Source organism: Lynx canadensis, chromosome C2 (assembly GCF_007474595.2).
Source record: "Lynx canadensis isolate LIC74 chromosome C2, mLynCan4.pri.v2, whole genome shotgun sequence".
In the NCBI taxonomy this organism is placed as follows: Eukaryota; Metazoa; Chordata; class Mammalia; order Carnivora; family Felidae; genus Lynx; species Lynx canadensis.
Genome location: NC_044311.2, coordinates 115,073,010 through 115,088,102, shown reverse-complemented (window position 1 = coordinate 115,088,102; position 15,093 = coordinate 115,073,010). Strand labels below are relative to the sequence as shown.

Below are 15,093 nucleotides of genomic sequence, written 5' to 3'. Positions count from 1 at the left end.
GGAGAAGCCTCTCTAATATTTAGTCAAGCTGAGGGGAACATTTAATCTACCTGGGCTGGAATTCTCACTTTCTTAATATTTCTGCTCAAATGTCACTTCGCCTATCTCACTTTCCCTGGCTGCTCTCTACAAAATAACCCTTCCCCAGCTCCCAGCATTCTCTTGTCCCTGTTGCCCTGCCACGTTTTCTCCCTGGGAAGTATCACCACCCCAAACATTACATATTCACTTTGTGTCAGCTGTCTATTGCCACAGAATACAGGGTAGCCAATAGAAAACCTCAGAAGCATATAATAAAGGGGGTTTAGAGAGCCATTATTTATTAGCCTCCTTACTAATCGCTGGTAATAAAGTGATAAATAAGATAGATACTGTCTGTGTCTTCAAAGAACTTACCTGTTTGTGTGAAGAATGTTTTCTGAAGCCCTTTTATATGTTAAAAACATAAACATATCTTAAAAACATCCTTTTTTGGCTTGTTTCCACACCCCAAAGAGAACTTGAATGATGACACAGTTGGTGGATAAATTGTTACTTTCCCTCCCTTGTCCTTTGAAATGACCATTTAGATTTTGATACTTTGTTGATAATTAGCCTGGATATTTGTAAATCCTCCCCCCACCCCCCACCCCCATTTCAGCCTCTCCTTTATCTCAGGAAAATTTCTTTAAGCTTATTTTTCCTTCTGTTACAATTGATGGTTTTGTTTTGTTGTGTGTTTTTTTTCCTGTATCCAAGAATAATTAACACACAGTGTTATATTAGTTTCAAGTGTATAATAAAATGATTCAACAATTCTATACATTTCTCAGTCCTCATCAAGATAATGCACTTTTTAAAAAATTACTTACTTACTTAATTAATTAATTTATTTATTTTGAAAGAGAGAGAGCAAGCATGCTCACATACATGCAGGAATGGGAGGAGCAGAGAGAGAGAGAGAGAGAGAGAGAGAGAGAGAGAATCCCAAGCAGACTCCATGCTCAGCATGGGCCAGACTCAGGCTTCATCCTACACCCATGAGATCATGACCTGAGCTGAAATCAAGAGCTGGATGCTTAACCAACTGAGCCACCCAGGCGCCCTTCACATCTTCTTTATCCATTCATCTGTGGATGGACACTTAGGCTGTTTCCAAATCTTGGCTATTGTAAATGCTGCAATAAACGGAGAAGTGCTATATCTTCTCGCATTGGTATTTTTATTTTCTTTGGGTAAATACCTAGGAGTGGAATTACTGAGTCATATGGCAATTCTATTTCTAGAAAACTATGGAACACTTCATGAATGTGCATGTTATCCTTGTGCAGGGGCCATGCTAATGTCCTCTGTATTCTTCCAATTTTAGTATATGTGCTGCTGAAGCAAGCACTGTTGTTTTCTTTCTTTTTTTCAATTGTTTACTCCTCAAACTGGTTGAGCTGCATCACTTCCCTTAGGTAGAGGTCACATGTTCTCTTAACTTTCATCTTTAGTCTCCCTTTTTGCCACACTCTGGGAAGATTTTGCTTACCATCACTGATTTAATTCTCAATAGTAGTAATTCTCCTTATTACTGCATCCATTTTTTTTTTTAATCTGTCAGTCCATTACAAGAGTTTATTTTGTCCTTTGCACTACTTTTTTACAATTTTGGATTATTTTATTTTCAGTGTAAACTGTCCTTCCCCACCCCCTGCCAAGGCACTGTATAATAACATCCTGATGAAACTTTGTACTAGCAGGTTCTCTTTTCATTATTTTTATAAAATAAATTCTATAAAAAAATTCAGCAGATGTTCATAGCTTCTGCTAGTAGTAGTGGTATTACTATTTTCTATTGGTTAATTACATTTTGGATTAACCAAATGTTTTATCATTTTCATTATCATTATCATTATCTTTTCATTATCATTATCATTATCAGCTTTATCATTTTCAAAGAGAATTTTTTTAAACTCTAATTTACTCTTTGGTTGCTCATTAGACTTTTATGATTACAGATTGTTTTGTCATTGCCCAACTATCAGTGACTTCTCGTTTCACAGTAATAGAGTTAAATCCAAATCCCCTCCAAAGAAATCTACAATATGGCTACACCCCTACTTACAAATTTGCTGCCTTCTCCTACTCTGCACGGAACCTCCGGGCTAACTATAGAGCCATTAACTGTCACCTAAGGTCATACCAAAAAGTTATCCCCCTGCTAGTTTTTACAGATTTTTTTAATCCAGACCTGAAATGTACCACCCGTCTCTACCTCCCAACTTTTAAAATCCACAAGCATGTATCTCAAAGATATATCCTTCAAACAGCTTTTTCTGATTCTTCCACTTGAGTATCTTTGTGCTTCTCTTATGAGACTTCTTATCTTGCGTCATATATTATGGTTGTCTGTGACATCTATTAGCATTACTACGATTGTAAGACTTTCTTATGGAGAAGGTTACTTTTAGACCCTATACATCTTCAGGGAAAAAAAGAACAGTAGAATATACAACATGCTGATTTTTCAATACATATTTGTGGCATGTAATGGAATGGTTTTTTTGGTCTTCAAAATATTTCAGTAACTGTGCAAGGCTTACTAAGTAAAGATAAATCCTTAATATAGTATTAACTGATCTCCCCCTCTTGTTTCCAGAGTTCAACCATGATTTACCTTTTTTTCTTAATTTGCCCGTTACTCATACTCCAGACAAATTATGAGAAACTTGCTGATTCTAGAACAGCAGGCGCTCATAGCTGCTGCTAGGAGTAGGGGTATTAACACATTTTCCCATTTTCATGTATTTACTCACGTGTTCTTGTCTTAGAACATCTTTACAGTGGACAAAATAATTCCATTATTTAGTGACGAGATTAAATCCCCTTTTCTTCACTTATGGTTTCATTATTTACCTCCTTCTTGAGTAATTCTCCTTTTTCAACTTCCTCTGGTTTTTCATTCACAATGTATATCACGTTTGGGTTTGTATTACTATCAATTCAGTCTGTTTAATTTCCACTCTCATATAAGCATTACAAGTAATAGAACTGAGTTTTTTTCACTTTTGTAGCCCTCTCAGAATACAATTCATGGTTTTGCATATATGAAAGATACCAAATAACTATATTTTGAGTTTATTTTGAGTAGAGAAGAAATATATGAATAAATGGCAAAACAATGCTCTTCCAAAAAAAAAAAAATTCTGTATGTGAAAATTAATTGAAATACGGGTGCCTAGGTGGCTCAGTCGTTTAAGTGTCCGATTTCGACTGAGGTGATGATCTCGCGGTTCGTGAGTTTGAGCCGTGTTGGGCTCTGTTGACAGTGCGGAGCCAGGAGCCTGCTTCCGATTTCTGTGTCTCCCTCTCTCTGTCCCTACCCCGTTAGTGCTCGCTCTCTCTCTCTCTCTCTCTGTCTCAAAAATAAACAAAAAAATAAAAAAAATTGAAATATAATAATTAAAAGAATTACCTACAATTTTAAATAATCTAATGGATGTAATATGATTTGCATAAAAGATGATATTTCTATCCACCCACATACTCTTCTTTTGTCCTTTGGAAGAGTTTGTAGCATGTTGCACCTGGTTAAATTTTGTTTTATAACTGCAAAGCTCTACATCAATGTATATGAAAAGCTCTAGTTCTTGTACTAGCTATAACCAATAGATTCTTCTGTTGTCAGTGCAAGATTTTAATGCTACCAGTTTCTCGTGGCATGGGTACGGAGTAATAGTTAAGGACATACATGCCTTTTATTAATCATCCACAGGATGAATCTTGCTAGATTAAAACACTATTCTTTTTTTCTATTACTAGTCTACACTATTTTTAACCTTTTTATCTTTTAGTACCCAAACAATTGGAAGACAAAAACTTTCTTTCTTCCATGAAAGAACATAAGTTCTAATTATAGCCAAACAAGTGTGGTCTTCAAAAGGATAAATTTTTCCTTATTCCAGTCATCAAACACCATAAAACTCTACAGGGGATTTGGATTATATGTATGTGTGTGTGCGTGTGTATAACACATATATATGTGTTTGTGAATATATATTTATATATGAATTGTGAATATATATATTCATATATATCATGGCATCTGACCATGGCCAAGACATAATAGAGTCATAATTCCCAGTGATTTAATTTGTCTATTTTGATGTTGCTGATTAACCATACAAACTGCTATTTGAAGTACACTGGTTGTGCATTTTATATTTTTGTCATTGCTATTGATCCCCAAAGTAAACTCTTCCTATATAATAGTCCTATTCATCTTTGCATTTTCAGAACATGAGTAATATGTAGTTTATAGTGTTGGAGACAGTTTTATGGGGAGTTTTATAATATATGTGAAAATCTTCACATATGCTATAGGTCATCCAGAGGAATTCTATCAAGAAACCTACATCATAAAGGCACCAACAGATGATAAGTCAAAGGAAGAAAAACTTGGGCTCAAACCCACTCAATGTTTGCAGCAAATCTTTCCACTTTTGAGTACATTTATTCTCACCAATAGAGAAACCTCAAGAGTAGTAAATAAGGAGTGACTGACTTCAGCAAACAGTAGAATACTACAATTAATTATTCTCCAATATATTAGAGTTCACTTTTTTGGAATTTGCAAGAGTATTTTTGTAAAGAAAAATTCAGATTTATGTAAATTTGCCAAGTCAAGCTTCCATTACAATATATTTAACATTCCATGGAAAACAAAATCCTGAAAAGTTAAAAGGTAGAAAACCTTTTGTTGTTAACAAAATAAAGTGTGAATAATTAATGAGAGGAAAAGAATAAATTGGAGAGAAGGTCATGATCACTGCAAACAGGAGGATTTGCTCATGAGTCACACAGGGCAGAGGGCATCTGAGCTGGCTACTGATGTCCTTCTAAAACAAACAATAATTAAAAACAAAAAACTGTTTGAGACTTGAAAAATAAATTATATTCTCCAGAACACACAAACTTGTAGTTTAACAACCAAAATAATGTAAAATATAAAAGGACTACAAAAAATAACATCACATAAGCATTACTTCCATTTTTAAGCACATTAGTACATTTGAAAACCAATTTTAATTTTGTTCTTCCTACTTTGAGACATTTTCTGAATATACAAAGGGGTGACCATAAAGTTAATGAATATGTGAATGTAACTTTACTTGGAATCAACTGATTTCAGAAACAAAATTATGAAAATAATTTTAATATTTTCTAGCAGAAATATCCTTAATTTGTAATAGAGGTTTATTTCACACACTTAATTTGGAGAGATGCTTCCAGTTGTTAGTACTTTGGGCCTCTGAAGTTTGAAAAAGAGCTTGATTGTTGGTTTTTTAATGCAGGAATATATCTAAACTTAGTTGTTCTTTCAACAAAGTGCAAAATCTTTTTTTCACCACTGGAGAGCATCTATCATACAAGAGCCACAGAACAGCCAAGTAGACAGAATGATTCAACTACTTTACATCAACCATCTGTCATTGACCACTCCAGGCTGGTACATGGGTTCATGAATGCAATTTTGGGGACAAAACTGGAGGATATGCATAGTCCTAATGGACTGGTCACCAAGTCTTCTCTAATTGAACTGCTATGTAACGTCACACGGGCCAACAAGAGACTAACAGCAAACCGCACACTCAGATTCTCAAAGAGCTCAAATGCCATTTGGTAATGAGTTAATTGTATTGGATCCTTTCTACACTGAAGGGGCAGTGATTCATTTTGACTGATATTAATGCATTCTCGGTATGGATTTGACTTTCCTTCCCCCATTTCTGACAATACAATCATCTAAGATCTTATGGAGTACTTCATCTACTGACAGGGCATGTTGCATAGCACAACTATAGAGCAAGGAAACATTGTACATACATGAGTATGGGATCTACTTTTACCACAGCCCATATCTTTAAGAAGCTGACAGTCTGAGAGAGCAATAAAAGAGCCTTTGAAGTCACTGCTGTGGTGCCAGCTTGGAGATGATTCTTGGAGAGGATCTGTAGCCATCACCAATGGCAACTTTATGGTGCTGTGTCCTCAAAAGGTAGAATACAAGGTCTGGTAACTGAGGGATTAAAGTGGAAGAGGTCCTGCTCGCCATTATTCCTTGTGATGCACTGTCGGCTGGGGGGGAGGGGATGGTGGTGGTGCCTCTTGTCCTTGCATTCTGAACTGAGAAGATTTAAAGATTCTGTTTCCAAGAGGGAAATCTCTCCATCGGTGGACAGAACAAGAATTAAACTTTACACAATGGCTGCCACCCAATTAATCGGACTCTGTGCCAAAGGACCAGCAGGCAAGGAAAGGAGACATCACCCTGGCAGATGATTGACTGATCATCAGGAGGAAGTGCAGCTGCTGCCACCCAGCAGGGCAGGGAGGAATATCCTTGGCATCAAGGCAGTGGTGTGCCAGTGGAGGCTCTACAACCTGTTCATCAGAACCTACTCTACACCTCTCTTCCCAATTCCTGTTTAGTTACACAATATTGCTAGCTTGAAACCAGCTGTGGTTGGAATATTTCACTACAGCAATTGGAAAATGCTGTAAAGCAGGGCTTTCATTTTCTTTCTTTCCAGAGAGTTAGTTGTTAAACTTCTGCCAGGACATCGTTCATCCAGGTGAGCTCCGGAGTCATCTCCTGGTACTCCCTTAACAAATTTTTAGATTTTTTTTTAACGTGTAATTTTAAGAAAGAGACAGAGCGTGAGTAGGGGAGGGGCAGAGAGAGAGGGAGACACAGAATCTGAAGCAGGTTCCGGGCTCTGAGCAGTCAGCAGAGCCAGACGAGGGCTCAATCCCACAAATCACGAGATCATGACCTGAGCCAAAGTCGGACGCCTGACTGAGCCACCCAGGTGCCCCAACTCCCTTAATCAATTTTAATTGAAATTGCTTAGTACAACAGTCACAGCATGAGAAGCGGTTGGTGATCAAGCACCACAAAAATGAGTGCCCAGCTACTCCACCAGATAAGCCACTTAGATGCCTCTGCTTATCTAGATTAGATCCAGGGGAATTTGGACTTGATACTAGAGGAAAAAGAAAATAATTATCGTAAAGCCAGTTACAGCAGACAGGACAGTAGTTTTCCCCACTGACTTTAGTTTTAAGTTTTTCCAGAAAAAGAGACTGACCAAAATGCCTGAAGATGCCTTCTCAAACGTATTGAATTTATTATACTATATAAGTGGATTCAGGAGGTACAAAATGTAGGTTGTAGTGAACATTGTCATGTTCCACCTAAATTACCCTCCAGGACTGAGGCACTCATGTCCCAGCTACTGGGATTATTGGCTACTGAAGGCATACAACTGAGTCCATCCATGAGAATTATTCTTGAGCTAAGATATGCCTTCTCTCCAGGGCCATCTCACATTCAGAGACTATCATCTGATTCCAATAGTTTCACTGAATTTCACCATCAAAGTCATCCTTTTGCCTTAAACGAACAAAAAAAAAAACCCAATTATTTTTGGTTAAATGTTCAACCGTGTCTATAAGGATAGAGTATGTGACTAAAAGGAGCTTCTGGATGAGATTGTAAGTCTCTGGTGAATGTGTGTGTGTGTGTGTGTGTGTGTGTGCATGCGTGAGCGTGATCCCATGTGTGCAACTCAATTGCTTTTTAATAAACAGTTAAATTCATTTAAAAAAATCAGTCTTGTATTTGCTTTCCTTTAATACGTTACCTGATAGTGATAGCGTAGGAGAGAAGGTGTCTCTTCCTCATTTATCTTTAATTATTGAAGCTTACTGATAGTCATAATACTAACATAATTAGTGCAAACACCGTATTAGCTTGGACACTTTGCCACACTTGATTCCTTCCTTGAAAATGCTAACTGAAATCTGAAGCCCAGCAGCAAACAAGTCATAAACTGGGTTAAATCATTACCCTCACGACTGTTGTCATCCACATCTGTGGAAAACGAAGATGCCATGGCCAAGAAAGAAGCTCTTTTGAGGATAAGAAAGGGAGATCAGTTGGCTGCATTATTTCTTATACTATAATTACTGTGAAGATCTTGCAGTTAAGAAATTAATTTAATTGTCAGTATGTAGAAGATTGGGAGATGGGATATGCTGTCTGTCTTACTTTTGTCTCCTAAATAACTTAGAATCAAGGTCTATACTCTCCCTGCTGGATTTTCTACCTTAGTCCCAGATGTCCTACCAAAAGTTGCTCAAAAAGAAACTGCTATATATCTATCATAATAATAATCACATAAAGGCACTGTACAATATAATCCCATAGAGAATAAAAATTTATTATGAAATGAAGCTTATTTTTAAATCAAATCCTTTACTTACCTTGCCAAACATTCTGCTTAGATTGTCATACAAAAACTCATTTTTTGGTTTCACTGTTCAATGGTTTAATCAAAATACTTATTAATATTAAGAGAATGATCATTATGAAACTGGAGACTGTTTAACCAAGGACAAACAAACATGTACTAAAGATGGAAAAGAAAAAAAAAAGAACAACTCCTGTGTTCTTTAAAACTGCTCTTTAGTTGTTGTCATGGGGAATTCTCCCATAATTCCTAGCATTGTATCTGTTTATATTAGTATTGACTTTACATTTTCTAAATAGTATAAATTAACTGACTATATAGCCATCCCTATTGGTTGTAAAGGACCCAGGAATGAAGAGACATTATGTTTCCTTATTTACAGTTAGGGGGAAAAATTACATGTAAAATAACATACAGGGTAAAACACTATTAATGCATATCATTTACTGCATGGTTATTACTTTGTCCTACTTTTTGTCATGTACATTTTGTATACCATATCAACTTAATCCGAAGAACTAACAATAATTTATATTTAGAATAAAAAGGGCTCATGGAAGGTAAGTAAACTTGGGGGTGCCTGGGTGACTCCGTTGTTGGAGTGACTGACTCCTGATTTTAGCTCAGGTCATGATCTCATGGTTGTGGGATCGAGCCCTGGATTGGGCTCTGTGCTGGTCATGGAGCCTGCTTAAGATTCTCTCCTTCCCTCTCCCTCTTTTCTTCCCCTGAGCACATGCACACATACATTCTCTCTCTCTTTCAAAGAAGAAGAAGGAGAAGGAGAAGGGGAAGGAGAAGGAGAAGGAGAAGGAGAAGGAGAAGGAGAAGGAGAAGGAGAAGAAAACGTAAATTTTCCCATCACAAAGTCAAATTTTGAATCAGATTCTACTGATATATGACCATGTTTGAATTTATTTCATCATCTTACTTATTAATTAACAAGAATATATATATTTCTGTAACACAGTATAATACATAAGAAACATAAGGGGGATGAACTGAACACCAGCATTGTTTTTAGCATACTCTGTATATTCTCTCTTAGTTATTTAAAAGAATAAGAATCAAGTTTCATTATGAATAGGAATCACTATTTAAATTTAAAAAAAATATTCATTGAGGACTTACCAATTCCAAGACATTTGGATCTTGGTAAATGAAATACTTATTACTTGGGTGGTGAAATACAAATGAAGTCAAATATAGATATTTATATTAAAATATGTATATGAGTGCAAAAATAAAACACTTGGTATTTTAAAGACTCCATTAAAATAATATATTAATAATATAGTTATTCATAAAGTGAGAGTATCATAGGGGAGTTGAGGCATTGGCAACTAGGGAAGAATTCACTAGAAGCATTGCTCATATAACCTTTGATAAGTGAGAAAAAGCTTGCCATCTAAACAAGCAGGAAGAGAGAACACCAGTATAGAAATAGGAATGATGGTTTTGTAAGAAGGAATTCAGTTGGCTCAATTCACTAAAAAAGTTCCTCGTAGTGGGAGCATAATGAATAAAGGGTAGATTGATACACTAAGACAACAAATTGTTTCCCTAAGGTAACCTGTGATTTCTACTAAGAAGTGCATGTCAAATTGGTTCCAACTTTCAACCAGAATAAATGGTAACATGGTGACATTTCAGGCTAGTAGTTCTCATATATCAAAAGTGAAGTCTTCCCTCATCTCTACTACACATTTAAGAATTCAGGTTTTGTTTCCAGCAGGTAAGAATCTAGTAACTGACAGACCCTGGAATCCTCAAGCTGCTACAATTGTAACACAGACTGACTCCTACCCCTGATGTAGGTCATATGACATATAAAATGACCTGAGGCAGGGACCTACAACTTCAGATGGGAAGGGGTTGGGTCATGGTATTACTGACTGCAGAAGGAAGTAGGCTTGCTGCCCCCCAGCCTGCTGACCTGGGGGCCTGATTTGCCACTGAACATAGGTATACATGCTCTTCTCCCTGTGTGCTGCTTCTTTCCTAGGCCTTAAATACCACCATCACCGCTTCCCTTATGACTGGCCCTAGTTTTCACCTGTTCCATTTCTTCTTTCTGACAATCTTTCATGTAATTCCAGGGAATACAGCAGAGGTCATTTAACTCGATTTTCCTTCCCACTTTTGATTTGAGTCGCTCCATTTAGCATGGTGCTCATTTAGGTCAAAAACTGTGGTCAAGGTTATTCTCATTCCAAACTTATGCCATTTCTGCTATAAATACTCCAAATATATACTTATTTGCTGAGTCTTCTCCTTTTCCTTGTGTTAATCTTACAAATAAAACTGTCAGTTATTTCACCAGCAAAAATGGGTTTATCAATAATAGCAGAGAATTGCAATCCTGCACAAGCAGGAAAACCACAAGCGAGTATGGAGAACAAAAGAGGGGAAAGCTCTTTTGTAGAGGAGAGATGGGAGGAATTGGAAAGACTTTTATAAACAAAAAATCGTTGGAAATAAACTTGGGGTTTGAAGTATAGTTGCTTTTCATTGGCTGAGTTGTGACAATCTCTCATTGGCTAGACTGTTGCCAGGGGAGGAGAACTCTTCTTCCTACTGTTGGGATAGTAAAGAAGTAACTAAAGTAGTATAGACTTGCCCGGGACTTTTCTTCCTGTTGGGTCTGCAATTGACAACCAGTGATATGACATAAGAGCTCCCCCTGCTGGCCTGATTACTCCATTTTAAATGAGATTTTCTTACTAATTTTGGCACTTGGGATACCTCTCTGTTGTAAATGAATGAAAAAAAGCAAACTCCCAGAAGTGAGACACCTTATATGTCAGACAACTATGTTTGCATTTGAAGATGAAGACTTCACATCAACAGCTTGACTGCATCTGTTGAGCCTGTAGTGATGGCAGAAGGGTCTTCCTTATATGGTCCAGATTACTCCATCCTTGAAGGGCTTTAGAATTCAGAAACCAAGGCATGGTGTCCAGATTACTCTACTCTCCTGCTATGTCACATTCACTTATCAGCTGCATGTACATGGGCATCTTATCTCCCTGAAGTTCTGTTTCTTCTTTGATAAAAAGGTCACAATAATACTTTTTCTTTTTTTGTGAATTGTAAAGATTTTTGTGTTTAAAATTCTTTCAAAATCACCAAGATGAATCACTTACTCTTCAGTCTTTGCATCAGTGTTAACTTAGATCAGACCATCGCCAAAAAGTGGAGAGAGGACAGAGCCTCAGGAGGATATTACACTGGGGGAAAGAGAAATGGAGCAAATAGGAGGTAGGAAGAGAGAGTTCATAGTCATGGATATGGAACCATTGAGAAGGAATGTTCAGAGCACACAACTTAAGGCACAGGATTGCTGACTGGAAAGGAGATTTAAAGAAGTTCTGTTGTCCTAATCACATCTTTGGGGCAAGAGATGGAAGATGTATCATGGGAGGCCTCAAGGGACCCCTCCAGCATCTTTGGTGTTTAATATCTTTAAATTTAACATTTGTTGCTTCTTTTATCTTGATAATCTGAATTCACAAAACATTCAGAGGTAACATCTTCTGGAAGCCTGTTTTAAAATTCCCAAATTGTGTTGTGTTCCACTCCTCTAGACTGTTATATCATCTTGACTCCATCATATTTCTAACCATAATATATTAAAATCATCAACAAATTTGTCAGTTATTTTCACAAAAAGGACTATGCATGTTCTTCTCTGGCCTCTCTAAGTCCAGGAGGGTGCCTGGCTACCTGGCTCATAGTAGGTTGTTTTTAACATAAATGGAACTGAAATTAATTCCTCTAATCTTTTTCATGTATTTACAAGCTCAGCCTTTTGTCTTCAAGCTTCCAAATGCTATGGTCTTATTATTCAAATTCTATCTCCAACTTAAGTTACTTTTTCAGATTTTTCTATTCATTTTTTTATACATTGATTCCTTTGTTAAAATTAAATATGAAATAAAGGCCAGACTTAAAAATTCTCTGAGCAGACAAAACCATTTAAATAACTCAAGCAAAACTAAATCTAGCTTATTTCATGCACCTAAGCAAAACTTAACTTAGGTTATTTCTTATAAACCCCTTTGTTAATCATAAAAGAAACTTAAGTCATTTTTCTAAAAATGGTATAAGGTAATCACTTTTAACCACTCTTCTGTCATCTGGAAACTTCTGTTGTAATAATCAATCATTGTACAGGTCAAACCATTCCGTCATTTTCACTTTATAAGCCATTCTGTAACGTCATGTACTTTGAGCTTTACACTAGTTATACCAGTTTTAAATTTGAAAGCTCCCAATTTGTGAACTGTTCTTATATCCACAATAAACTCTTGCTCAATAGTTATTTATTCATTTGGTGGTTTTAATTTTGCTCTTTATGAATTCTTGGCACCTTTAATTGGAATATTGTTTCCCAAGGACTTTGCCCAAGACCTTGCTTCCTTGCAGACTTACCTCACATCTTACCTATAGGGCATGTATTTATAAGAAATTTGTATTAACCCCTCTGGTAAGACGAACTTCATCCTGTTTTCCCATTGCTTTCCCCCTCCCCATTTCAATGTGTTAGCTCAATTCCTGTCTTACAGTTCTAACAGAAGTCTAGTTTTGTTTTGAAACTGTGAGGCCCCTGAAAAGGCACCAAGTTAGAAGTCAGAAGAATTTGAATTGAGTCCTAGCTCTGCCATCAGTTAGCATGTAGACCTAATCAAGTCACAAGATTTTTGTAACATTGATTCCCCATTCCCCTTATATTAAAGTATGTAAACACACACCGAAATATGTTATATTGTGCTATATTATGTTTTTATGTAATATTATGTGTTTAAGATACAAAAGAATAACTAGGCCTGAACAGCTTATTTATTTAATACTCTTTTAACAAGGGTGGGGTTAGGAAACAATATTTAATGGCATAAAAAGCAGTAGAAAATCAAAATAGGCGTTTTGCTACTATAGGAAAATATGTAACACCATCTAGTCACTCCTTTTCCCAGAAGAATGTGTAATGTATTTGTGAGAATCCACAGTACAATTTTGTATGTATAGTCTATAAATTTCAAACAATAAGCATGAAAAAATATATTGCAACAAAGGATTTATTAGTAAAATGGTCTTATTTTTTATCAGTTCTTGAGGGAGACGCTATGCTAGCTATAATATCAAACACTGATTATGATTGATAGAGCCCTTGTTGTTCTTTTTTTTTAAATTTTTTTTTTAACGTTTATTTATTTTTGAGACAGAGAGAGACAGAGCATGAGCGGGGGGAGGGACAGAGAGAGAGGGAGACACAGAATCAGAAACAGGCTCCAGGCTCTGAGCCATCAGCCCAGGGCCCGACGCGGGGCTCGAACTCACGGACCGCGAGATCGTGACCTGGCTGAAGTCGGACGCTTAACCGACTGCGCCACCCAGGCGCCCCGCCCTTGTTGTTCTAATAACTTTTTAGAAAGGGACCTGTCATACTATCCACTAGAATCTAAAATGCTTTCTTCACTTTCCACCTCATCTTCCCACACTCATAATTCAATCAAATGTGTTTCTATGATCACATATTTAACTTCCTGTTTAATATATATTCATAACACATAAAAATCATGCCACTCAAGTTAATTGGAAACTGTTCAAAATAATGTCATATTATAATTTACTTTTAAATGATTTTTCATGATATGAATTCTATTGGATATGACATGTTGCTATTACTGTGTTAGTATTGCCTTTTAATTAATAGTTACAGGTTTTAGTTAATCCTCAATTGGGAAAATGAAGAGAATACTACTATTCTATTACTTCCAAGACTAAGATATCTTTGACAAGATTATTCTATTTTTAAAAAATGTAGGGGCTCCTGGGTGGCTCTGTGGGTTGAGTGTCTGACTCTTGCTTTTGGCTCAGGTCATGATCCTGGGCTTGTGGGATTGAACCCCATGTTGGGCTCCACAATGAGCATGGGGCTTGCTTAAGATTCTCTCTCTCTCTCTCTCTCTCTCTCTCTCTCTCCCTCTGCCCTCCTCCCCTGCTCACACACATGTGTGCTCTCCCTCTAAAAAAAAAAAAAATGTAGCTGAATGTCATAAATATCATGTCCTATGCTATAATACTATAAAACACCAACATCAAATCAATCTAGTCAAATCAACCTAGAAATTAGAAAAAAAAAAAAAACTGTGTGTACACATAATAGTTTAATTTTGACAATATAATAAAGACTTAATTTAAAAATTGAAGATAATTCATTTCTGAATTGGTAGAAACCTGAATTATAAGATTTTTTTTTAAATGCAGTTTTAATTTAATACTACCAAGTTCATACTGTACGTCTTGGGAAGAATTCTTACTTTGTAGAGTCCCTTGGGGGAATTGTTTTACTGCTTAGGTAAGAACTATTTAAGATTAGCATTTCAATTATTTGACAGCAAATGTGAGCTTCAAAAGTGCTTTAAGAGCTCTAAAACACTTATTATATTAAATAGTTTGAAATAGTATTTCTCTTTATATATACTATTAATTTGATTAACAAAATCCTTTCTTAATAGAGCTCAGAGAGATAAATGTCAGCCTAAAACAAGGCTGAAGGGCTGCGAATTCTGAATTAGATCAATACCAATTCAAAACAGACCTTACTGATTTTTTCTCTCTACCCCCACATAGAAATACTTAATCTCCTGGCACACTGAGTAACTCTAAGAGTGGTATGGAGTAAATACAGGATTATTCCTAAATTACATGTCTACAGTGTATTGTTTTAATATATCTTAAATATTTGTGTAATAAAATAAGGGATTTTTACATCTTGTAGGGTGATATTCCTACAGTTCTGAAGTTGGGA

At 36.2% G+C, this 15,093-nt stretch overlaps 1 non-coding gene across 1 annotated transcript; it reads right to left on the bottom strand.

Moving 5' to 3' along the window:
• Window positions 1-1,265: 1,265 nt before the first annotated feature.
• On the bottom strand, window positions 1,266-1,372 carry LOC115524295. Its single transcript, XR_003972008.1, has one exon. It is a non-coding gene; the product is annotated as a U6 spliceosomal RNA (small nuclear RNA).
• Window positions 1,373-15,093: the final 13,721 nt, after the last annotated feature.